The sequence below is a fragment of the Pseudochaenichthys georgianus genome, chromosome 17 (genome assembly GCF_902827115.2).
Source record: "Pseudochaenichthys georgianus chromosome 17, fPseGeo1.2, whole genome shotgun sequence".
Taxonomy (NCBI): Eukaryota; Metazoa; Chordata; class Actinopteri; order Perciformes; family Channichthyidae; genus Pseudochaenichthys; species Pseudochaenichthys georgianus.
This window is the reverse complement of record NC_047519.1, coordinates 10,684,353-10,710,659: the sequence shown is the minus strand read 5'-3', so window position 1 is coordinate 10,710,659 and position 26,307 is coordinate 10,684,353.

Genomic DNA, 26,307 nt, shown 5'->3' with positions numbered 1-26,307 from the left:
CTCCCAAGGCTTCAGGGGGTCCTCTCATCTCCCACAGTGACTTTTGTAGCAAGAAACTTACAGTCATCCGCTAAAGAACCCAACATAGTTTCCCAGCTTATCGACAAAGAACTTCTCAAAGGATATATAATCGGTCCTTTGAGCTCCTCCCCCTTCTCAGTGTTCCGTTCAAATCCCATCGGAATAGCCACACGCAAATACTCCGATCTGTCCGCTCCCCGCTCCGGCCCATTCTGCAGCGTCAATAGTATCATCCCTCCAGATCAGTTTTCCCTTCACTATGCCTCAGTGGATAATGCAATAAAGATGATCAAGTTCACAGGGCACGGAGCTTGGCTCTCCAAAGCGGACATTACCGATGCCTTCAAAATCATCCCCATTCATCCGTCTCAGTGAAATTTGTTCGGTATTAAGTGGGAGTCCAAACTCTATTTTGCCGTTCGCCTGATCTTCGGGTGCAGAAGCAGCCCCTGCATTTTCAATTCCTTCTCGGAAGCGCTCTGCTGGATCCTGCTGAACATCGTCAGAATCCCCTCCGTCCTTCACCTACTGGACGACTTCCTCCTCATAGATCAGCCACAGGACAGCTCAGGGATCTCACTGGCCACGCTTAAACATTGCTTTCAGGAGTTAGGTGTCCCTCTCTCCAAAGAGAAAACGTTAGGTCCCGACACACGCTTAGAGTTCTTAGGCATCATCCTTGACTCCATAGACATGAAGGCGTCTCTCCCCTCCGACAAATTGCAGCGCATCCGGGACATCACCAAGTCATACTGCGAGCAACAAGTTATCACAAAACAACAGTTGCTCTCCCTTCTCGGACACCTCAACTTCACCATCCCCCAGGGGCGCTCGTTCATCTCCCGCCTCCTGGACGCAGCATCGGCGGTCGACAACCTCCATGACTGCGTTTTCTTAGACGAAGGCTGCCGCTCAGACCTACATTTCTGGTCCCGCCCACTGAAACGGAGTTACTTTCTTTTACGATGACCTCGTGTGTTCCTCTGACTCAATGAGGTTTTTCACGGATGCTGCGCCATCCGTAGGTTTTGGGGGTTTCTTCCAGGGAGAGTGGTTCGCAGGGTCATGGCCCCCGTCAATTTCTATCTCAAGCAAGTTCTCATTAAATCCGGCCTATCACCTATATCATACTCGGGACATTCCTTCAGGATAGGTGCAGCCACCTCTGCTGCTAATCAAGGTCTCTCTACCTCATCCCTACAACAACTAGGACGGTGGTCCTCCTCCGCCTTCACAACCTACATTCGCCCGGACATCAGCGCCGTACTGGCTTCCCAAAGATCTCTCAGACCCTAACTATGCATATAACTGGTGGTGGTTCATAACATGTTTACACGTACACATGTCTCATTATGGTATCGGATTTCAAACTGCATTCCTGTCCTAGTCCGCGGGCCCCCGCCCACAGGGAATAATGTCTCGTCTCATGTTGCATCTACATGTCACGGGCTACACTCTCCTGCACGCAGGTATCTAATCCCAGGCCCGTGCTCAAATGTGTCTGTGTAAAATGTATACCCTGCGACGTCAGGTTGTAGACTGTGTGTCCCCGTAGACTTCGGTCTTGTGGACTGTGGGTCCCCGTAGACTTCGGTCTCTGTTAAAAAACAAGATCCCTGCTTCGGCAGGACGTTCGACCTTCGTGGCGGCGTAGTCAAGCCCTGCTAGCCAGGCAGGCGACCCTCAGGTCGTTTTCAGATAAGACCGGCACTGATTTCGGCCGTCAGAGTCTCAGCATGACCCGTCAGCTCCGGCAGTGATTCCGGCCTCCTGCCGCATACATATGTTAATCTATTATTTCATCCCCAGCGAGCTGTTTGACTGATGCCGAGAGGAGTGCACCTGCTGGGGAGTATGGTTTAACCATGTTCTGGATGGAGGAAGGGCCAGCACCATTCGCAGCATGGTACGCAAGTCCCAGTGTCTTGAAGTGGATTCTAGCAGTTACTGGAAGCCAGTGAAGGGAGCGGAGGAGCGGTGTGGTATGGGAACATTTAGGAAGGTTGAAGACCAGACGAGTCGCTGCATTCTGGATGAGCTGCAGAGGTCGGATGGCACATGCAGGTAGACCAGCCAGGAGGGAGTTGCAGTAGTCTAGGCGTGAGATGATGAGAGCCTGGACCAGAAGTTGCTTCGCTCTCTAGGTCAGGAGGGTACGTATCCTCCTGATGTTGTAAAGCGTGTATCTGCAGCAGCGGGTTGTTGCAGCGATGTTTGCAGTAAAGGACAGGTTGTTATCTAGGGTCACACCCAGATTCCTTGCAGTCTGAGTCGGGGAAACAATAGAGGTGCCGATGTTGATTGTTAGGTCAAGAGTGGGAAAATCTTTTCCCAGAAGGAAAAGCAGTTCAGTCTTGTCAAGGTTGAGCTTGAGGTGGTGAGCAGACATCCACTGAGAGATGTCTGCTAGACAAGCAGAGATGCGTGCGACGACCTGGGTCTCTGAGCGGGGAAAGGACAGAATTAATTGGGTGTCGTCAGCGTAGCAGTGGTATGAAAAACCATGCGGGCTAATGACTGATCCGAGCGAGTTTGTGTACAGAGAGAAGAGGAGGGGACCAAGGACAGAGCCCTGAGAGACCCCTGTAGTTAATTGACAAGGGTCGGACTCGGACCCTCTCCAAGTTACCCTGTTGGTGCGGTCTTTGAGGTATGAGGTGAGGAGTAGTAGTAGTAGTAGTAGTAGTAGTAGTAGTAGTAGTAGTAGTAGAACCTTTATTTATCCAGGAAAATCAATTAAGAACAAATTCTTATTTACAAGTTCTTGGAGAGTGCGAAGGAGGATCTGATGATTCACCGTGTCGAATGCAGCAGACAGGTCCAGAAGGATGATGACAGAGGAGAGGGAGGCTGCTTTAGCAGTGTGCAGTTCCTCAGAGACAGCAAGGAGAGCAGTTGCTGTGGAGTGACCTGCCTTGAAACCAGACTGGTGCGGATCAAGAAGGTTGTTCTGATGGAGATAACAGGAGAGTTGTTTAAAGACAGCGCATTCAAGTGTTTTAGACAGGAACGGGAGTAGAGAGACAGGCCTGTAGTTTATAACATCGGACGGGTTGAGAGTGGGTTTCTTTAGGAGAGGGTTTACTCTTGCCTCCTTGAGACTGTTTGGAAAGTGACCAGAAGTTAGAGAAGTGTTGATGAAATGGGTGAGAAATGGTAGAATATCAGGAGCGATAGTCTGAAGGAGGTTTGAGGGGATAGGGTCCAGAGGACAGGTGGTAGGAGAGGCAGAGGTAATGAGGGTAAGAACCTCACTTGGAGAGAGTGGTGAAAAGGAGGTCAGTGTGTGGGTGAACAGTGGGTCTGGTGACCCAGTGGTGAGTCAGAAAAAGAAGAGTGAATATCATCAACCTTTTTTTAAAAGTAGTTAACAAAGTCGCTTGGAAGAAGGGAGGAGGGGGAAGGGGCTCTGGGGGGGTCGAGGAGGGTGGAGAAGATAGAAAATAGTTTTTGGGGATTGGAATAGGAAGATTGGATCTTATCTTGAAAGTACTTTTTGCCTGAGAGATTGAAGATGAGAAAGAGGAGAGGAGAGATTGATAGGTTAGGAGGTTGTCAGGGTGTTTGGATTTCCACCATTTCCGCTCAGCTGCCCGAAGGATGGAGCTATGACTTTTATACCTAGGCCCTCTGACCCCCCCTTCCCTCGAAAAAAAAGAAGAGATATTACGTCACAGCGTATACTTCAGCGGAATATCAAAACAGCGGCCCGGGGTGCAAAACGCATCAATGACAGCGACCCTCTACCACACAAAACAACATCATTTATATCATGACAGGGCACCCACAGCCAATTAACAATTACAAATGAATTAAGTCGGCATGGCGGCCCGCATTGAAAATGACTTAGGCCTACCTTTGATGATCAAATCACTTAAACACAAAGTCCATCCTCCTGTCCTTTTGGATGAAGCACTTGCGGGTCATGCAGCTGATCCTTTGCCACTCCAGTTTATCATTGTAACTCAATCTTGAAAATGACTCGGTTAATAATTTCACGACGATGTCTGAAGTGAGCCACCATGAACGAACTTATGCTAATCATAAATCTATCAATCATAAATATATCGTTTAGATTTGATTCGAAAATAATAAAAGTAGGTTAGCATGTGGATATCATCCGGCTGAACAAAACGTGCATTTATCTAACAGGTTCGTTTTCCACAGACCTTATTTCCAGCTATTTTCCAAAATCCTATGGAGAAATCTTACTGCTTTCTGTCGAGGGAATCCGAGCGAAGCTTACTTCCGGGTTTTAGGACGCGTCACTGGACCACTTGCGTAGACCTCACAGCGGGCGGAACTTGTCATAAAGTCCGCGAAAATAAAGCCCGCCCATTTAGAGGGAAGATATGATTGGTCAATTGTACTGTCATTTGACATTACTCTCTCATTGAGTTACTATAGCTGGCCCTCTGTGAATGTAGAGAGGGACCAACAAGCCCTCTAATCTAGATGGAAATAGGGGTCCACGCGCACCCCTCGGAATTTTTTATGCCACCTGATTTTTCTTAATCCTTAAAGTGTCTACTTTCAGAATCTGCCAGGTGCCAAGCTGAAATAATGTCCGAAAGGCTCCATTTTTAACCCTTTATTGCACCTAACCCAAAACCGAAACATTAAAATGTGATGTAGCAAGAGGCATAACCTTTGAAGTAAACAACATACAGAGACAAATGAATACATTTTTCCATCCAATTCTGACGCTAGGAATTCAATGGAATGGTTATTTTGACATTTGACAACATTTTGACTGTATTTCTGGACAAAACTGCAAAAAATGTGTGTCTGACCAACTACTTCTTTATTTTTCAAACGCATAGAGTGAATATTTGTTGAGAATCCGTTTTTTTTTCAATCCTCCAAGTATTTATTTTAAGATTATATTGGGTACCAAGCTGAAATAATGTCCAAAAGGCTAGTTTTAACCCTTTATAGCACCTAACCCAAACATCGAAAAATGAAAATATAATGTAATGTATAATGTAGGCATAACTTTTGAAGTAGACAACTTACAGAGCGAAATTAATAAATTTTCCCACACAATTTTGATCCTAGGAATTCAATGGGATGGTTATTGTTGACATTTGACAACATTTTGACTGTATTTCTGGACAAAAACAGCAAGAAATGACCAAACATGTGTGTATGACCAACTACCTTTTCAACACATAGGGTGAATATATGTTCACAATCAGTTTTTCTCTAATCCTTTAAATGAAATGATTCAATAAAATGTTGTTGGGTTTATTTTTAACTCTTTATTGCACCAAAATAAAACATGAAAGATTATGTAAAGTGTGATATAATTACAACTTGAACAATGAATACATTTACCTTTACATGTCACTACCAACTTGCTGACCTAAACTACTCATCATCCTCATCGTCACTGAAGAGATCTTCTAATTCAATTTCTTCCATCTCCAGCTCTTCATCCTCATGCTCGTACTCTCCATTCACTTCACCCACAGACAAGTTATTGTTGGCGTAATCGGTCACCTTGTCAAGAGCTGCGTGCTCTTCTGACTCTGCTCTCTGAGCCAGTACCTCAACAAGAGAAGGAGGGAGGATGGGTCCAATTGCCCAGACCGGTTCCAACACCTCCTCTTCTCCTGTCTTCTCCCAGCCCATGCCTGGATCATGTGGTTTTGGGCTCTCGATTATTGCCTTGTCTGCTCTCTTATATAAGGCGACTCTGTAGTTGGCTCGCTGGACATGTGGAATGAGACAGAACTTGGGGGGAGGCAGGCGTTCCAGGTCTACTTTTGACTTAGAGTCCAGGACTTTGTCAGCGCCGACCATCTTTCTCATCATTTTCACCCGTACTGTGTCAACTGATCCGTCATCCGTGCTTGGCCATACATAATGCATGTGAAGCTCTCCATCTCCTCTTGAAGCTCATCAGTGACCATCCAGTCTGCACCAAGCTGCCTGAAAGCTTTGTGGAGTTTAGGAGTCTTCTCCAGCTTCTTCAGGGGATTCACCTTGCCTTTAAAAGCGCTGGCACAGTCCTCCCAATTAAAGACGTAGAATCCCAGCAGTGTGCTACAGTAGTCAGGGCCCAGTGATTCCGACAGTTCTGTCACATTTATCAGCAACCCTGTCTCCTAAAAATTACGTTCCCACAGAACTAAACTGCATTCTCAATTACGTTTAGCTAGAAACGTATTTTCTCCCACGTTACGTTTGTTATGAACGTATCTCAAATAAGTTTATTTTCTACATATCTTCTAGAAGCATATTTTCTTCCACGTTACGTTAGTTATGAACGTATCTTAAATACGTTTATTTTCTACATATCTTTGCCATTTATTGTCTTGCTTATAAGAATGATAATAGTTATTTATAAATATCATTTTAGAGCACACATTTGAAATCGAGAATCGGGCTCGATATATGGTTAAATTAAAATCAGTAGGCGAGGCTGTAATTTCGCCAGCTGTTACTATCATGAGCGAGGCAGAAAATAATAGTTTGATCATGCCAAATAGCTGCTGTGTCGTTTATTGCACCTCAAACATTAAAACAAATCCAGAGTTACGTGTTTCTGTACTTCCTCTAAGAAGAAAGGACAGTAACAGAAGATCTCTGTGGCTTCAGGCTTGATCACCGTTCAAATGACAGCGTTGGTTTCCCCAAAAGTGGGCGGGGCTGTAAAGTGAAGTAGATTTTACTCTCATCTATTATTCAAAACCATTCTATTTATTCTAACGTAAATTACATGCCATTGTTTTATCTTTTATTTATTTGTTTTTATTTTAAATCGTATAATGTCAGACTTTTTTTTTGTGAGGAAAATAAATGGGGCTCAGAGCCTCAAAATACTGAAATCTGTATTTTTTTAAATCTTTTCCTTCTAATTTGTTATTATTTTCTAAATAACACACTGTTATTTACTCAACAATAACACACAATTATCCTTGTTTTTATTTATTCATTTAATTCTATAATCTTGGGCTTTTTAGCCGTAAATAAAGTCACCGGAAACAGACGGGACATTTTGAGCGATACACACCACAAACCCACTAAACTGATTACCCAAGATCCTCAGCTTGAAGCTTGTTGATTGGATGTTTTAGCCGCAATGCACGCTGGGATATGGTGTTGATATGATATGGAGATATGATATCCGACAAAGAAAAATAAAATAATACCTAATTCAGAGTGTGCTTGCTTTTCTCTTTGGAAGTCATCACATAACGGCATTGTAATACACGGTTCGGCTGCATTAAATATTACACATCTGCCGTAGTTCTTTATTTATAGAGAGAGACAAACAGAAGAACTGCTGCCAAAACTGAATACTTGACGTGGATCATAAATATATCAACAATTAAACAACATCTTCAATTTCTTTTCACAAAATACGTCCCCTTGCAGTATCAATAGTAATTCGGCTGATTTTTATATTTGACCCAATTGGTATATAGGTTATATTTACACCATAACGGTGCACAGCTGATAGAAAAGGACTTGTAGTTTTTAAAGATATTACTGATTTTCTTTGAATATCAGAATGTAAATACTGAGTTGAGAGAATAGTCAGTGGATTTGGGTGATGGGAGACACATCTATGGAATCACAATTTCAATAGCTTACCATTAAATGACGGATAGCCTATACCTTTCTGTCTGTGATGTTTTACAAATCAGATATTAATGTGTAGAAGTAAAACAAGAGAAATAGTATAGCAATATCCTGTAAAATTATGTAAAAACATGAATAAAACTACACATCTTAAGATGTTATACATAAGTGTCTACACTAATAATACAAAGTTATTATTAGTATGCTGTGTGTACCTTGTGTGCACCGCCTAGTGGTTAAAGCATGTTATTGAATTATTTTTGTTGAATAATCTTATTTGATTAAAACAATATTAAGAGTACATACTTTCATAGGGGGAAAGTAGAAGGTCAATGATAGAAATATAGAATATAAAAAGTCAAGAAGATACTAAGTGATCTCTACAATAAAACAGTTTAGTGCCGGATGTATACAGATATTAATAGGAGGATGTGCAAAACAGAAAAACGAATGAACCTTTATTAAAGAATACTTTAGGTTAAGGTCTTCTTTTAAACAAGAAAAAAGCTTTGGGGGTATCTATCTACAGATGAATATTAAGCCTGACAAAGTACTTAACGTCTAAAATATTGCTTTCCTGCAATGTTAACTATGTTGAAGCACTTATTTTAACTGATATTATACACATTAATTATACTCTTATGTATGTAGATAGTATAATAAATGTGCAGAATATGACAGTTTAATGGTGGAGGTATACAGTACACACATATTGATAGATGTCTTGTAATGCACTGTTGAGGAACCTGCGACCCAAGTTGTGTATAAGATTAATACACCTTAGAAAATCTTGAAATCTTGAAAGGGATGTGCAAAATAGCCATTATACAGTTTTTAATTAACTATTAGTAGAGAATAACGAGTAATGAATATACTTTATAAAGATCTGCAGATAAATGTTTAGTCTTCTCAAGCACCAATCTCTCCTGATTGTTGGCACTTGACAATCACCTTCCCTGAATTGTATTCAGGTATAACTAAAGTCTGCTTTAAGGGTTGTTTATATTCCACATCATTAATCAGAATCTGCAAAGTAGCTAAACTAAATGTAGTGGAGTAAAAATACCAGGTTAACCTCTGAATTGTAGTGGAGTAGAATAACAAAGTAACAATGAGCTGTCGTGTGGGTATATATTAATGCTGCCCATTATGGATACAAGCGATTTTCACCCATTTAGTAATTAGATGTTTTTAATGTGTACACACCAATGTGTTTCCTATCGCCTAAACCTCCAGGGCTGTACACAGTTTAATACTGTCAACTTCTAAATTTGGGAAAAACGTCTTTTAAAACTACAATTCCCAGTAGAGACGTGCCATAGAGAACATGTTGCGAAACACAATAGCCAGCATGTGTAGTTCTGGTGGAGTGTTCGAGTCCAGTTTTGAATAGTCTGCCGTGGTTTCGTTCCATTTCAAAGAGCTTGACGCTCGGCGTAACCTTGGCGCAACATCACGGGGTTTGTCAACGGGACTGTAGTCCCAAACGATAGCTGGGGATTATTCGTAGTGTAGTGTCTTCGGCCATCCTAAATCTCCCGTCTGTTTCTGGTCACTTTATTTACGGCTAAAAAGCATGCTCAAAAGCCCAAGATTATAGAATTAAATGAATAAATAAAAACAAGGATAATTGCGTGTTATTGTTGAGTAAATAACAGTGTGTTATTTAGAAAAGAATAACAAATTAGAAGGAAGAGATTTAAAAAAATACAGATTTCAGTATTTTGAATCTCTAAACCCCATTTCTTTTCCTCAAAGACGACAAAAAAAGTCCGACATTATACGATTTAAAATAAAAACAAATAAATAAAAAGATAAAACACTGGCATGTAATACGTTAGAATAAATAGAATGGTTTTGAATAATAGATGAGAGTAAAATCTACTTCACTTTACAGCCCCGCCCACTTTTGGGGAAACCAACGCTGTCATTTGAACAGCGATCAAGCCTGAAGCCACAGAGCTCTTCTGTTACTGTCCTTTCTTCTTAGAGGAAGTACAGAAACACGTAACTCTGGATTTGTTTTAATGTTTGAGGTGCAATAAACGACACAGCAGCTTTTTGTCATGTTAAAACTATTATGTTCTGCCTCGCTCATGAGAGTAACAGCTGGCGAAATTACAGCCTCGCCTACTGATTTTAATTTAACCATATATCGAGCCCGATTCTCGATTTCAAATGTGTGCTCTAAAATGATATTTATAAATGACTATTATCATTATTATAAGCAAGACAATAAATGGCAAAGATATGTAGAAAATAAACGTATTTAAGATACGTTCATAAGGAACGTAATCTGGGAGAAAACATGTTTCTAGAAGATATGTAGAAAATAAACGTATTTGAGATACGTTCATAACGAACGTAACGTGTGAGTAAATACGTTTCTAGCTAAACGTAATTCAGAATGCAGTTTAGTTCTGTGGGAACGTAATTTTTAGGAGACAGGGTTGTTATCAGTGTGCGATGTTTGCCAGAGCCGTGGTCAAAGTAGATGGAGAGGTTGATCCTGCTGGCATGGTAGAGGAGGATCATCAGGATGTCTGTGTCAGGTGTCCTCACCACACTGGACTTGTACCCCCATTTGACAGCCTGGTGGAGGTACAGGACAATCCGGCTGTCTGTCTCCTCCTGGTTGGATCGCAGTTCATAGATCTCAGAAGTCTGGACCTGTAACAATCAAACAAAGTAAATGAATACTACTACATATTTTAACAAATTAACATTTTAAGTTATGCAGTTTTTGTCATATGTATTAAGAGCCCAATCATGGTCTGCAATTGTATGTGTGTGTCACGCTTTTTCTGTCAACGTACTTTTCCATTTGTTGATGTTAGGTCATAAGATCTTCCGTCAACACACACCACTGCTTTCATGCTCTTCTGAATCCGGGATGCTGCCTCATTGCTCCCCCAGACCCTGAGAAGCAGGTCACATAGCTGCTTCTTGTTAAGCTCATTGCCAAGGAATGACTTAAAGTCATAGGGCCTCCGGGTATTTGGACCATCAATAATGCGCTTCTCAGAAGAGCCACGTCTGAGCCTCTCCTGGGCTTTGATGGAATCTGGCTGGTAGCAATCTGTAGAGAACACAAAATGGTGCTTGGCAACCATTTGGTCCAGGAGCTGCATGCAAATCCCTCCGAAGGTCGGTGGGAGGTTGGACATCATGTGGAAGAGAGCGTTGCCATCCTGTATGAAGAGGGCATCATTGGGGTAAGGTACGTCTTCGTCCCTGTCCTGCAGCAGATGGTGAAGGATAGTGGCCTTGTTGGTTTTAGCAAAATAGCCATCTGGAGAGCCAAGGGCATGAGGAACAGGTGAGAGGGGATACCGCATGAGTTCCTCAAGGTTGATGGGCATCTCCATAATCTGCGACTTAACGAGCAGCTGAAAGGCGAGGTTGCTCTGCTCCTTGTACACAAAGAGCTGGAATGGAAAATAAGGAAATGAGGAAGGCATAAATACAACAGAGTTTTACGGTTTCATTCCTTTCTGAATAATGTTTTTGTCTAATAAAATATGCAAATGGTATAAGTAAAATCAATATCCACCTTCCCCTGCGCAGATGTAAGTTTGACCCTCTTGCTGCAGTAATCCATTGTCTTGAGCGTAAGTTTCTTGAGGCGATCAAAGAAGTCTTTCCTCTTGGAAATGAAACGCTCTTGGATGAACTGCTCCTTGGCAGCCCTGCCTGCAGCCTCGGCCCGCAGCACGTCAGCCTCAACCTCTGGATCGATGGGAGCTCCAGATGCGAGGGAGTACAGTCGACTTTTGTCTGGGATTCTCCAGGGGTTTGTGAAGCCATTGATGGCAGAGATGACGCTCTGCACTGCTAATTCAGACTTTTTGATTTGGGCAGGCTCCAGCTCACGGTGCTTGCCTGTTTTCGGCATCTCAGGGTCGTCAATCATGCCACACATCTCAAGAGTAAGCTCATAGAGCTGAGCGCGGGCAGAGGTTGTGCGGCACCGTTTCTGGTATGCGCCACAGTTGTTGAAGAGACCTAGTAGACCACCTGCAATGTAGAGAGGGAGAAGTCTGAATTTTAGCGTCACAACCAACATGAACATGGAAATTAAATATAGGTGACAATGTTTGTGTCCACAAACTGATATACCTGAAGTCTTAGCAAACCTCATGAATGTCTCCTCCATGGTCTTGTCCACTGCTGCAAGAGCCCCTGGGATCAATGATCGTGCAACAGCTATAGCTCCAAGCTTGATGTAATCAAGAGCACCAGGATGGGAGAGGTCGGTGTTTGTGAGAAAGGCCTCAAACCAGGTAAGGTACCTGTAGGAAATTAATGATAATTAAAGTTTATTACAACAACTACAATAAGCTCCTACTTATTTTTATATTGAGTATTCAGGGAATGAGTGCATAGATTACCTGGCGTATAGTTGTGGCCATCATACGCAAAGAAGAGATCTGTCATGGCGCCGTTGCAGTGATGGAACAGCTCAAAATTGTTGGTTTTCACAGCAAAATCCATCACAAAGACCAGCCTTGCATGATCCATCATGGAGAGCCAGAACATGCCCGTTTTGCCCAGGTGGCCCCTGCGTACCTTGTCTTGGTATTGGAGGTAGTCACCAATCAGCTTGAGCAGTGTGGGATCCTGTGTGGATGAGGTTGAAGAGGATCTCATATGGGATGTCTGGTTTCTCCTCTTCTAGAAAAACATTGAACAGCAACCGTTCGAGTGCCTCTGTGACCGCCTTCAGACTGAAGAGAGCCTTGGCATATGACTTCCCGCTCAGGATATTTTTCAGGCAACCACTGTTTGCGAGGCCAGCTTCTATGAGGATCTCGGCGTAGCCAGCTCAAAGACACTTGCGCCCAGTGAGTCTGCCCATGTAATTCATGGCTGTGTGGAACTTGCCAATGAGGTTCACATGCTTACTGAATTCCTCCTCGTACTTCCATACTATAGGACAGGCTTTCATGACGACTCCCAGGTCAAACGTGTTGATGGTGTATGGCTGTCCAACCTCCTCAGTTGCTGCCTCGGATCTCTTGAGTAGCTCATACACTACTGCGTTGTTTGTAATGGGCTGGTTGATGGGGGTGTAAAAGTCGATGGTAGATTTCCTAGGAGGCACTTTCCCTGTGCTTGAAATAAAACCACCAAATCCAGGCACTTGCTGCTTGCACTGGCTGCTCAACCATCTGCTGAGGAGGTGGGTGTTGTACTGCAACATTGAGGCATCATATGACACTTGGTTCTCAGCAGGAGGGGTAAAGATGGCATTCTTGGGGAATTTGGGGCCAACTCTTTTGAATGCCAGCTCTGGCAGCGTCTCGGGAGGCGTGATCTTAAGGTTTCTCATCTTGGATGACCTGTCATAGAGAGGAAGGGTCCTTTTCTTGGTGCTCACATGGCTCTCCTTCACTTCTTGAATCATGATTCCCCCGGCGCTGTTTACCACATTTGAACCATGAACGTTGGTGGTGATTCTGTTCAGGTTGTCCCACTCGCTGTGAAAAACAGTGGTTCCCTCGCCAGTGATGATTTGAGGGGTCAGGTTGGTGGACATCTCATCAAAAGCCTTGGCCATGGCTGTCTCAAGTTCCATACTGAAGTCATATGTCTCTGAGTGTCCTAGTCGTGAAAGGATGGTTGTGAGCTGTAAAGATAAACAAATGTTTTTTTTATCAATATCAAATACCTGTATGAAGCATAGTTGAGCAATGACAATGTAGGACCTCATAAGCAATAAGTTAGCTGATCACTCACCTGTTTGCTTCGATAGAGGTGCCGAAGTGTGGCACACAGGAGGATGTGCTTTGGGAGTTTCCACTTGCTGTTAGTTGCTGCGCGACACACATCTTGTGTAATCGAATAGACCAGCCTCTGCGTCTTCTCACACTTTTCTTCATCAAGTGTCCCAGTCACCACTGAGCTCAGAATTTGTACAAGATGCTCTGGGAGCAGTTCATACATTTTCACAGCATCCAGCTCCTGTGCAGTTGGGGGCCATGGTAGCTCCTTTGACTCTTTGAATGCCTTTTTAATGTGAGAATTGAGGGTGAGTGCTGCTTCTTGTAGTTGATCAGATGTTCCAAGTTTGTACACACATTTAACTGCTTCATCTACAGTAATGCTTGAGCTGTATATAAGGTTCAACTCAAGACAACCATGGTGTGGTACCTTTGAGAATGTGAGTTCACGAGATATGTCTTTGTCTCCTTGTAAACGTCTTGCCAATTTCTCACTGCGGTATTCAGGATTAGGAAAACCTTCACCTTCCAGTGTCTTCCTGTACAAGTTGCACATGGATCTTAGCTGGACGACTTCTTTGTGGTCAACCACATTCCGAATAATGTAATCCTTTACTACACAATAGGACTTGTCATGTGCTGCCATTTTCCGGGCTTGCGGGCTGTCAATGTTGTCTGCTGCATTTTTTCCTCTCTTCCTTCCACGCTCATGGTTTTGGTAGTCATTGTTGAATTTATTTCTGCATATTGGATGATACTGAGCTTCCATAGCAAAGAAGTCCTTGCCCTGCACCTTCAATTCCTGTGCCCTAGGTTCGATAACTTTCCAGGCTGGTTCTTTGTGTTTCCAACTCTGAAACTTTTTTATCTCTTCAGTCTTCCCCTTGAACTGGGTTGTTGTTTTGTCACAGAAGATACACTGATTTGGGAACAAGAAGGAACACCGAGCCCCTTCAGTTTGACTTGAGAGACATTTGGGATGGCGTAGGGAGTCCTTTATCGATGACGATGATTCACCAGATGTAGAAGCCTTTGACACTTTTAAACGATCCAATTTCCCTGTGAAGGTTTTGTAGCAGTTTTGATGATAGCCAGTTTTATCCAAAGGCAAGCCTTCTAACGTCAATGGTATTTGGTCACAAATATCCTTCATGCGGTATGGTGAGGTGGCTGTTTCGCAGAGTCTCATATCACGAACACTGTGTAGATACGATAGCTTCTCGCTTGCCCCCCCCCTTGCATTTGCCGAGCATGATAAAATTACCATACTCAGAAGTTGAGACATGTAAAATACATGTTATCGATCTAATCCTCTTTAGAGGCACTTCAGCTGTGTTACAATGTTTCCTTTTTCCCATTGTCAGCAGTTTATGAAGTAATCAGCCTGAATAAAGAAATTAGAAACATTAGATAGCTACCAACACTCTGAGGAGGACTAAATGATGAAGTATACAATGTTTCCTTTTTCCTATGGTTAGTATGAGTAATCAAACTGAAAATAAAGAAAAACATTATCTAGCTACTAACTTAGCTAGCTACCAACACTATAGTCAAGAATACAATGTTTTTTCCTTTTCCCTATTGTTAGTAGTGAGTAATCAGCCTGAAAATGCTGAAAAACATTAGCTAGCTATCAACTCAGCTAGCTACCAACTTAGCTAGCTACCAATTTAGCTAGCTACCAACACCACTTAGTCAAGATTACAGATGTGATTTCTGTATACCTTTTGTTGAAGAATTACTTTTATATGACTATTAGGTATATCTTAATAATAGTTAATAATAATGATTAATAATACTTACTAAGAAAATCCTTGAGATTGTTCCCAAAGAAAGCAGTGGGAGATTGCCATCTGCAGGTAGCCAGGTACCAGGTAACCAACGGCAACCAACTGTCAACCAACTGCCGAGCCCTGGTTACCAACATCATCAGCTTGGTACCCAATATTATCCAAAAATAAACACTTAAAGTATTAGAAAAAAACTGATTGTGAACGAATATTCACTATGCACTTTAAAAAATGAAAAGGTAGTTGGTCATACACACGTTTGGTCATTTCTTGCTGTTTTTGTCCAGAAATACAGTCAAAATGTTGTCAAATGTCAACAATAACCATCCCATTGAATTCCTAGGATCAAAATTGTGTGGGAAAATTTATTAATTTCGCTCTGTAAGTTGTCTACTTCAAAAGTTATGCCTCTTCTACATTATATTTTCATTTTTAGATTTTTGGGTTAGGTGCTATAAAGGGTTAAAACTAGCCTTTGGGACATTATTTCAGCTTGGTACCCAATATAATCTTAAAATAAACACTTTGTCAACTTTGTAAAAAAACTGATTGTCAACAAACATTCACTATTTTGAAAAATAAAAAAGTAGTTGGTCAGACACACAGTTTTTGCATTTGTTTGCTGTTTTTGTCCAGAAATACAGTCAAAATGTTGTCAAATGTCAAAAATAACCATTCCATTGAATTCCTATGGTCAGAATTGTATGGAAAAATGTATTCATTTGTCTCTGTATGTTGTTTACTTCAAAGGTTATGCCTCTTGCTACATCACATTTTAATGTTTCGGTTTTGGGTTAGGTGCAATTAGGTTAAAAATGGAGCCTTTCGGACATTATTTCAGCTTGGCACCTGGCAGATTCTGAAAGTAGACACTTTAAGGATTAAGAAAAATCAGGTGGCATAAAAAATTCCGAGGGGTGTGCGTGGACCCCTATTTCCATCTAGACTCCCGTCTTCGCATAACTCGCCGAGACGGCATTTAACCCTTCACATTCCAACAGAAACTGAACAGGCAGATTCGAAGGATTTATTTCTTTGGAAATATTATTTTAAATACAATTAAATCAAGTTATTTTGGTAAAACTAAAATAGAGGGGCTTGACGGCTCGCCACTGATTAGCACGCAGTGCGTTGTTTAGCCAGGGAGCAGGAGGGGACTGACGAGCCTGCCGAGATGTGAGAGGACAGAGAGAGTCCAGAGAGGATGAAAGAGTGGAGAGGAGAGTTTCTGCAGCAGAGTTTGGAGGCAGGAGTTGGAACGAGTCAGAGGAAGGGAGGGCTGAGACCACGATGAGGCAAGGGTAGAGGGGGAAAGGGAACAAAGGTTGCGGCGGACAGGTGCAGAATGAGAAGAGATTAGTTTGTTATGTTTGGAAAGGGGTAGAGAGAATGAAATGAAAAAGTGATCTGAGGTGTGAAGCAGGTTTACAGTGAGGTTAGAAGTAGTGCAGTTCCTTGAGAATATGAGATCGAGGACATTGCCAGCTTTATGAGTTGGTGGGGACGGAGACAGTGAGAAAGCAAAGGCGGTTAAAATAAATATGAATTCAGATATCTTTTCTGTCTGGAGGTTGAAGTCTCCGAGAAGTACAGTGGGAGGGCCAGTTTCAGGGATGTGTGAGAGGAGATTTTCTAATTCCTCCAAGAAGTCTCCCAAGGCGCCTGGTGGACGGTAGAGAACAACAATGGTTAATTGTATAGGCTGGGTTACAGTTATTTTGGTTTCAGTTGTGTGTGTGAGCAGGCTCGGGTTGGCCATCGGGAGATTTGGGACTTTTCCCGGTGGGCCGCTGCCGTTGGTGGACTGCTGCCGTTGGTGGGCTGCTGCCGTTGGTGGGCTGCTGCCGTTGGTGGGCCGCTGGCTCTGGCATAGGTGGGCCGTTGACTTTCACAGTGCCGCTGCACCGGTACCGCATCAGTAGTGATACAAATGCCATGTCCATCTCATTAGTATGCAGAAAAAGTGACAGGTCGCCCCGCCCCTTTTGGCCGGAAGTCCCGCCTTTTTTGACCAGAAGTCCCGCCTTTTTATTTTGAAAACCGGAAGTCCCGCCTCATTATACCGGAAGTCCCGCCTCGTTCGACCGGATGTCCCGCCCCCACTTCCGGCGGATGTCCCGCCCCCGCTTCCGGTTTACAAAATAAAAGAAAAATTAAATTAAAATTTAAAAAATGAGAAAAATAAAATGCCGTTGTTTTCAATCAATTAATATGCATAGGATATATGTCCCACCTCCTAACCACTTCCTGTGTGGTTAATCCTGTATATAGTATCGAATGTAACTTACAAATACTTGTAAATAACATGAAATTAATCAAAAGTAAAGCATCTAAAAAAAAACATATATTTAAACCTCTCTGTTTTTGCGAACAGGACATGAGGGGAGAAAACATATGGTGGAGGAGGGGGAACACACACACACACACACACACACACACACACACACTTTCCCCGCCCCTCACCCCTCTCGCTTTAGAGGCTGTCTAAATAAAATAGCCAGCGTCACTCTTAAATATTTTTCAAGTCGAGAGAAAATGGCCAAGAGACGTCTTGATATGAATTTAATCAGCGAGACACCGGTGACAACTTACAGCCATCCGTTGGGTGCTCCAATCAAGAAACGAATGCAGTTTGTATGCCGGGTTCAGACGCCTACAGCCGAAGAACTTCACGAAGAATGGATTCTAAGTATAGGATATATGTCCCGCCTCCTAACCACTTCCTGTGTGGTTAATCCTGTATATAGTATTGAATGTAACTTACAAATACTTGCAAATAACATGAAATTAATCAAAAGTAAAGCATCTAAAAAAAAACATATATTTAAACCTCTCTGTTTTTGCGAACAGGACATGAGGGGAGAAAACATATGGTGTCTTACTTTTTTTGATAGTGTTTTTTATGTATGACAACTTTACAACTGGTAGAAAGTTAAGTACTTTTTCTGAGCAGATTTTCTTTAAGACTGTGACTCTTAACACACCAACCCCCCCCCCCGAGAGACAGACATACTCATCCCCTTTTCAACGTATTTTGTTTTTGTCTTTCTCGCTTTTTTTTCCATTATATTTTTGGAAAAAACTACATAGTGATTGCTAGCAAAAATACAACATGCAACTAATACATTATACAATATTACGACTTTTGGCGATATTTTCAACACAATATACTTGTACCCTTTTTTTTTTTTTTGTAGGACTTCAAGATATTTTGCATGTCATGCATAAACACGGTGTCATCTTTCTTGAAACTGACGTGCTGTCCGTTTTACAAACAAGTTATGTTTATGCTTCTTCATCCTCTGAATGTTCCTCCCCCGTCCCTCTTCACAATAACAATCAAGGTGGATCTGTGAAATGAAACACCTCTTCCCAAAGCGTGACTACCCTATTGAGGGCATGCGTCTAGGGCAGTAGGGTCTAAATCGATGGGCCAGATATACTAACATGCAGAACGTACGATATGTTTGAAAAAGACTAACCATTTATCCAGTTCAAGCTGTCTTTAAGATGTGACATCGCGCTCTGACTATTTCCCATAAAATCGTGACAAACTATTACTTGTTCTTACATTTGACCTCTTGCTGCTTGGTTGAAAATGATAGATGAAAAAGAACTTTTTTAAAAAGAGTCAAACCACAAATGTTTTAAGATTGTTACAAAATGTAAAAAATCAAAAAGGTCTGGAGACAAAATTAATTCAGGTGGCTTTATTAGGACAACAAACATATAATACAAATGGGTTAGGGGTTAAATATAACCATCGTGGACTTAATAGTCTAACAAAATACTTTTATCTGAATACATTTGTTCTTTTTAAGAGCACTTTTTGAAATTATTTATTTATTATTTCAGTGGAACAATCCAGTGTTTGTTAACATTAACGCTTTCTTCTCTTTTTCTTGTGTTACTAAGATACTTTTAGACACACTTTGATGTATGCAACACTTGTTCAGTTAAACAATGGTTTTTTTTTTTCTGATAAACTTACATATTTTAGTTATTTTATGTTACCAAGATACTTTGAGATACACCCTGATGTACGCAACACTTAACAAAGGGTATAATATGAAGTACTTGGTAAGGAAGGGGTTTTTCTTTAAGGGTGCAAAACTTTAGAACAGGGTAAAATATTCATTAAATTGTATTGAATTGAGTTTTCTTTTTTGATTTTCAACATACTATTTGTACACAATGACTTTTCCATATTTCTGACAAACTATACTTGACTTTTTTCCGTAAAATCATGACAAACTATTACTTATTCTTAAATTTCACCTATTGCTGGAGATGAGATGAAAAAGCTACAACGCTTAAAGAACTTTTTTTCTAAAAACTCTCAATTCTATAATCGCCGACTTCATTACTGAGATCAACCAGTCTTAATGATAAATACATTTTCACGGATGATTGGAGGATCCAAGGCGCTTCGGAGGCTTTTCTTCACAATCTCAAAAATTGCAGATGCCTCAAGGAGAGACTTGAAAAGATCCATGCCGAGTTGGATGGAGAAGAAGAAGACTAACAACCAGCAGTTGGATGGAGAAGCCAGGGACTTGTTCGATACATTGACTTTTTTCTTTAAGTAAAATAAAAATGGGAAACTACTATGCAAAACGCTCTGTATATATTGATCATAATGTAGTCATTACCCTGTTAATAAGTGTGGTGATGGGGACGATTGAAAACAGAACGAGTAGTGACCCCTGTGTAAAAAGAATGGCCGAAGTTTGTAAACTGGAAGACATTTTGGATATCGTTCGTTCTGGCAGTACTATTCCGGGTCATTGCTTTTGGTATTTGTTCAACACATTCGCAGCAGTCGGTTAGCGGGAGATGATCTATAAGATTATTATGATCCGGTAATGGCTCTACAACACCATCCTCTAGTTTAAATGTCTTCACTTTGTTTCTTTTTCTTTTCACCTTCCTTCTTTTTGTCTTTTTAGTTTTCCGTCCTATGGTCCCTTTTCTTTTCATTCGCATTATGCGTTTGCTTTGAATTGTTCTTCTCCTTTTCATGTTGCTTTTTCTTTTTCTTCGTTTTTCTTTACTTTTTCTATTCTTTTCTGCTAATTGTCATTTGCGATCTTGGCGAGTGGTATGAGATATACTGTTTCTATAAAGGTTATCGATAATACCATCTTTTAAAGAAAGATATTCTTCATATGTCATGTTATCATGGTCCTCTTTTGTCCTAAAGACCTTACATGGATATGATATAGAGGAGAGCTCTTCTTCGGGGACATCCTCTCCCCTACTTTGTAGCATCCAGTCATTAAGCCCATATCCATTATCCTGATGATAATAAGGGCAGGCTACATCAGACTTGGTTTTTCTCAGATCCATGGCTAGTTTTTAACGGTCGTCCTTAGTTTTATATGATTTGCTGAGTGGGTGGGACATATTGCGTTGAGTGGAAGGCTTCATCTGTAGAAAGTACTGTTTGAGGAGATTTCGTAATAATGGCAGTTTGTCATTTTGAGGGTATTTCAGTGAAACAAGGCTGTTTTGAACATTTGACAGATTTATGCTTAAATTCTCTGGAAAAGTTACTGAAAGATACACTTTGTGTATAAAAGCTGAAAAGTAGATAATGAAGTGTGCTTTGTGTCAGTAGAGTTCGTTAAGAATCTTTGACAGATTTATGCTTAATTCTCTCAAGAAGGTTATCGAAAGATACACTTTTGTATTTAAAAGCTGAAAAGTAGATAATGAAGTACTTTGTGTCAGTAGATTTGGTTAAGAATCTGACTCTTAATGGCAGTTTGTCATTTTGAGGGTATTTCAGTGAAACAAGGCTGTTTTGAACATTTGACAGATTTATGCTTAAATTCTCTGAGAAAGTTACTGAAAGATACACTTTTCTTTTTAAAAAAGCTGAAAAGTAGATAATGAAGTGTGCTTTGTGTGTACAGACACACAGAAAACACAACAAGAAGGACTGTAATACACATGTATCAGACACGCTCCCCTTGCTATAATGATGACAACAGTTTTTAGATGTAAAAAACACTTTTTTTATTTTTTTCACACACAAAATCAATAGTTATACTGATTGTAGCATCCCCAGGACAGTCTCCAGCTTAGCATTCCCCATATTACTGGAGATATCGTGATGGAGTTTTTTCACTTCAGTCAAAATATTCACGTGTATGCTGTTTTTGACGCAGAGATGTATTACATCTACAAACAGAGCATACAATGAGAGCACATGATACACTTTTGATGTTTGTTTCATTTCTGAGATAATGTTACAGAATGTTTCGGGAAATGAAGATTCCAGGACCACTTTAAATGTTTCGTTTACAATCGTTTCACAATGACCCGGAATAGTACTGCCAGAACGAACGATATCCAAAATGTCTTCCAGTTTACAAACTTCGGCCATTCTTTTTACACAGGGGTCACTACTCGTTCTGTTTTCAATCGTCCCCATCACCACACTTATTAACAGGGTAAGGACTACATTATGATCAATATATACAGAGCGTTTTGCAAAGTAGTTTCCCATTTTTATTTTACTTAAAGAAAAAAGTCAATGTATCGAACAAGTCCCTGGCTTCTCCATCCAACTGCTGGTTGTTAGTCTTCTTCTTCTCCATCCAACTCTGTATGGATATTTCAAGTCTCTCCTTGAGGCATCTGCATTTTACAAGCTTGTGCAGAAAGGCTTCCGAAGCGCGTCCTATCTTCAGTTTATCCTCGCAAATGCCTTTTTCAATAAGACTCTGGTCAATCACTGCAACGAAGTCGGCGAGCCAAAGTCTTTTCATTAACGCTTTGTAATTGTTTCTGAAGAAGAAATCGGGCATGTCATTCCGACAATCGTGTTGCCTCTGGTCGGGGTTACTGCGTCGGCATTCTTTGCAGATTTCTTTTCTGTACCGATACATCACCATCTCCAGAATATGAAACAACTCCGATTTCACTGTGTCCCTAAACTGAGACTTCTTGACCCGAGGAGTAGCATCAGCAGCAGTAGTACTGCAAGATTCGGGTTTCCCACATGGTGGTGTTGCTGGTGGACTCTGTTCCTGACTGCAACTCGCGGGGGGAGTCTTGGCTTTTCTCTGCTCCATGGCTAGTTTACAACGATCGTCTTAGTGAGGTCCTTCGATTTAGATGATTTGCTGAGTGGAGGGTGGGGCTCATTGCGTTGAATGGGGGAGTCAATTATAGAATTGAGAGTTTTTAGAAAAAAAGTTCTTTAAGCGTTGTAGCTTTTTCATCTCATCTCCAGCAATAGGTGAAATTTAAGAATAAGTAATAGTTTGTCATGATTTTACGGAAAAAAGTCAAAAGTATAGTTTATCAGAAATATGGAAAAGTCATTGTGTACAAATAGTATGTTGAAAATCAAAAAAGAAAACTCAATTCAATACAATTTAATGAATATTTTACCCTGTTCTAAAGTTTTGCACCCTTAAAGAAAAACCCCTTCCTTACCAAGTACTTCATATTATACCCTTTGTTAAGTGTTGCGTACATCAGGGTGTATCTCAAAGTATCTTGGTAACATAAAATAACTAAAATATGTAAGTTTATCAGAAAAAAAAAAACCCATTGTTTAACTGAACAAGTGTTGCATACATCAAAGTGTGTCTAAAAGTATCTTAGTAACACAAGAAAAGAGAAAAAAAGCCTTGATGTCAACAAAACTGTATTTTTCCACTGAAATAGCGTTAAAATAAAAAAAAGTGCCTTTAAAGAAAATGTATTCAGACAAAGTATTTTATTTTCAAAAAAAAAAGTTTAAGGTTTTGCATACATAAAAAGTGTATCTTACAGTTCCTTTGTGAGAGAATTACACACAAATCTGCCAAGTGTCAGGGAAAATTGTTAAAATCACAAACTTACCTTTTAGAGAAACAGTCTTTAAGAAAAAATGTAATCAGACTGTACTTCATTTTCTAGTTTTAAGGTTTTGCATCCCTCAAAGTGTGTCTAAAAGTATCTTGGCAAGAGAAAAAAAGCCAAAATCTGCCTTTAAAAGAATCCGAATTCCTTATAAAGTACTTCATATTTAACCAGTTTCAGTTTTCAGACACCAAACTGTATCTAAAAGTATCTTGGTAACACAAGAAAAAGAGTAAGTGTAATTTCTTCGGTAATGTTACAGAATGTTTCTGAAAAATGAAGATTCCAGGACCACTTTAAATGTTTCGTTTACAATACTATTACATATAGAGGAGAGCTCTTCTTCGGGAACATCCTCTCCCCTACTTTGTACCATCCAGTCATTAAGCCCATATCCATTATCCTGGTGATAATAAGGGTAGGCTACATCAGACTTGGTTTTTCTCAGATCCATGGCTAGTTTTCAACGGTCGTCTTGGTGGGGTCCTTCGTTTTAGATGATTTGCTGAGTGGGGTGGGACTTATTGCGTTGAGTGGGGGGAGTCAGTGTAGAATTGAGAGTTTTTAGAAAAAAGTTCTTTAAGCGTTGTAGCTTTTTCATCTCATCTCCAGCAATAGGTCATCATTTAAGAACAAGTAATAGTTGTGTCAAGATTCTACAGAAAAAAGTCAAAAAAGTATAGTACGTCAGAAATATGTAAAAGTCATATAGTATGTTGAAAATCAAAAAAAGAAAACTCAATTCAATACAAATTAATTAATATTTTACCCTGTTCTAAAGTTTTGCACCCTTAAAGAAAAACCCCTTCCTTACCAACTACTTCATATTATACCCTTTGTTAAGTGTTGCGTACATCAGGGTGTATCTCAAAGTATCTTGGTAACATAAAATAACTAAAATATGTAAGTTTATCAGAAAAGAAAAAACCTTGTTTATCTGAACAAGTGTTGCATACACCAAAGTGTGTTTAAAAGTATCTTAGTAACACAAGAAAAAGAGAAGAAAGCGTTAATGTTAACAAACACTGGATTGTTCCACTGAAATAATAAATAAATAATTTCAAAAAGTGCTCTTAAAAAGAACAAATGTATTCAGATAAAAGTATTTTGTTAGACTATTAAGTCCACGATGGTTATATTTAACCCCTAACCCATTTGTATTATATGTTTGTTGTCCTAATAAAGCCACCTGAATTAATTTTGTCTCCAGACCTTTTTGATTTTTTACATTTTGTAACAATCTTAAAACATTTGTGGTTTGACTCTTTTTAAAAAAGTTCTTTTTTATCTATCATTTTCAACCAAGCAGCAAGAGGTCAAATGTAAGAACAAGTAATAGTTTGTCACGATTTTATGGGAAATAGTCAGAGCGCGATGTCACATCTTAAAGACAGCTTGAACTGGATAAATGGTTAGTCTTTTTCAAACATATTGTACGTTCTGCATGTTAGTATATCTGGCCCATCGATTTAGACCCTACTGCCCTAGACGCATGCCCTCAATAGGGTAGTCACGCTTTGGGAAGAGGTGTTTCATTTCACAGATCCACCTTGATTGTTATTGTGAAGAGGGACGGGGGAGGAACATTCAGAGGATGAAGAAGCATAAACATAACTTGTTTGTAAAACGGACAGCACGTCAGTTTCAAGAAAGATGACACCGTGTTTATGCATGACATGCAAAATATCTTGAAGTCCTACAAAAAAAAAAAAAAGGGTACAAGTATATTGTGTTGAAAATATCGCCAAAAGTCGTAATATTGTATAATGTATTAGTTGCATGTTGTATTTTTGCTAGCAATCACTATGTAGTTTTTTCCAAAAATATAATGGAAAAACAAGCGAGAAAGACAAAAACAAAATACGTTGAAAAGGGGATGAGTATGTCTGTCTCTCGGGGGGGGGGGTTGGTGTGTTAAGAGTCACAGTCTTAAAGAAAATCTGCTCAGAAAAAGTACTTAACTTTCTACCAGTTGTAAAGTTGTCATACATAAAAAACACTATCAAAAAAAGTAAGACACCATATGTTTTCTCCCCTCATGTCCTGTTCGCAAAAACAGAGGTTTAAATATATGTTTTTTTTTAGATGCTTTACTTTTGATTAATTTCATGTTATTTGCAAGTATTTGTAAGTTACATTCAATACTATATACAGGATTAACCACACAGGAAGTGGTTAGGAGGCGGGACATATATCCTATACTGAGGCCCATTCCCAAACCGCCCCCTACACCCTACCCCTACACCCTACCCCTCCGTTTGCGCGTTCACGCGGAGGGTCCGCCATATTGAGGGCTGGTCCAAAGCAATCAGGGCGGAGGCGTAGTGGGTTATAAAAGCCTCCGACAGCGAGTTTGCATGGATGTAGGCTTGATAATCTCACTCCACAGGTGTGCAACCGTTTTTCGGGCATGGAGGAAACAACGTCATACAAATGTGAGTTCCATGTGGTTATTTTTTTTAAACGATAAATAATACGTTGCCTTAACTAATACATGCCTTTGTGAACATGTATTTATAAATCTACACGTGTTAATTTGATTTGCCAAGATTACATTAGATTTTTATTTTGAAGATGTACAAATCTAAATCGGAATCAAACTAACAACACATGTGTCAATTCATGTATCCATTCACTTACGAAATCGGTTTAAACTTATTGCTTTAAGAATGGAAAAGGATGACCTGTTCTGCAAAAAACGCAATGCTGCCAAAGAAGCATGGGAGTGAGTTATGCACTCAATTCATATTTTGTGCAATGAAAGTAATGAATGTGCACTGTGGGTCATTGCCTTAACACCAATATATATTGTTTAAATATTCTATGATAACAGGTCAATCATTAAGGAACTGGACCTTGGGCAACATGTGTCTCACAAACAGGCCTCCAAGAAATGGGAGAACGTAAAAAAGAAATGCAAGGTAAATGGTGTATTGTTATTGTAAAACATGTTTGTTTCTGAAAAAGCTGAACAAAGATTTCTAACATGCATTTGTTTGCAATAGGAACTTAAAAGGCCAAGGACTGGAACAGGGACTGATCAGGGGGAAGAAACCCCTGCAACATGGCCCTTCTTCATGGCCATGGATGAGGCCATAGGTGCAAGGCCTTCAATAGTCCTCCTGTCCTTGTTGCCTCAGCCTTGGCAAACCCCACAATCCTCTTTGATCCGGAGGCTGCTTCCTGCTCCCCCCCCCCCCCCAAATGTGGCTGAAGATCCAGACCCCTCACCACCCTCATCACTGTCTGAGGCTGGTACAACCCAGCAGCCCCCCCCAAAAAAGAGTGCCTAGAACGCGAGGCAGAAAAAGAGGACGAACACC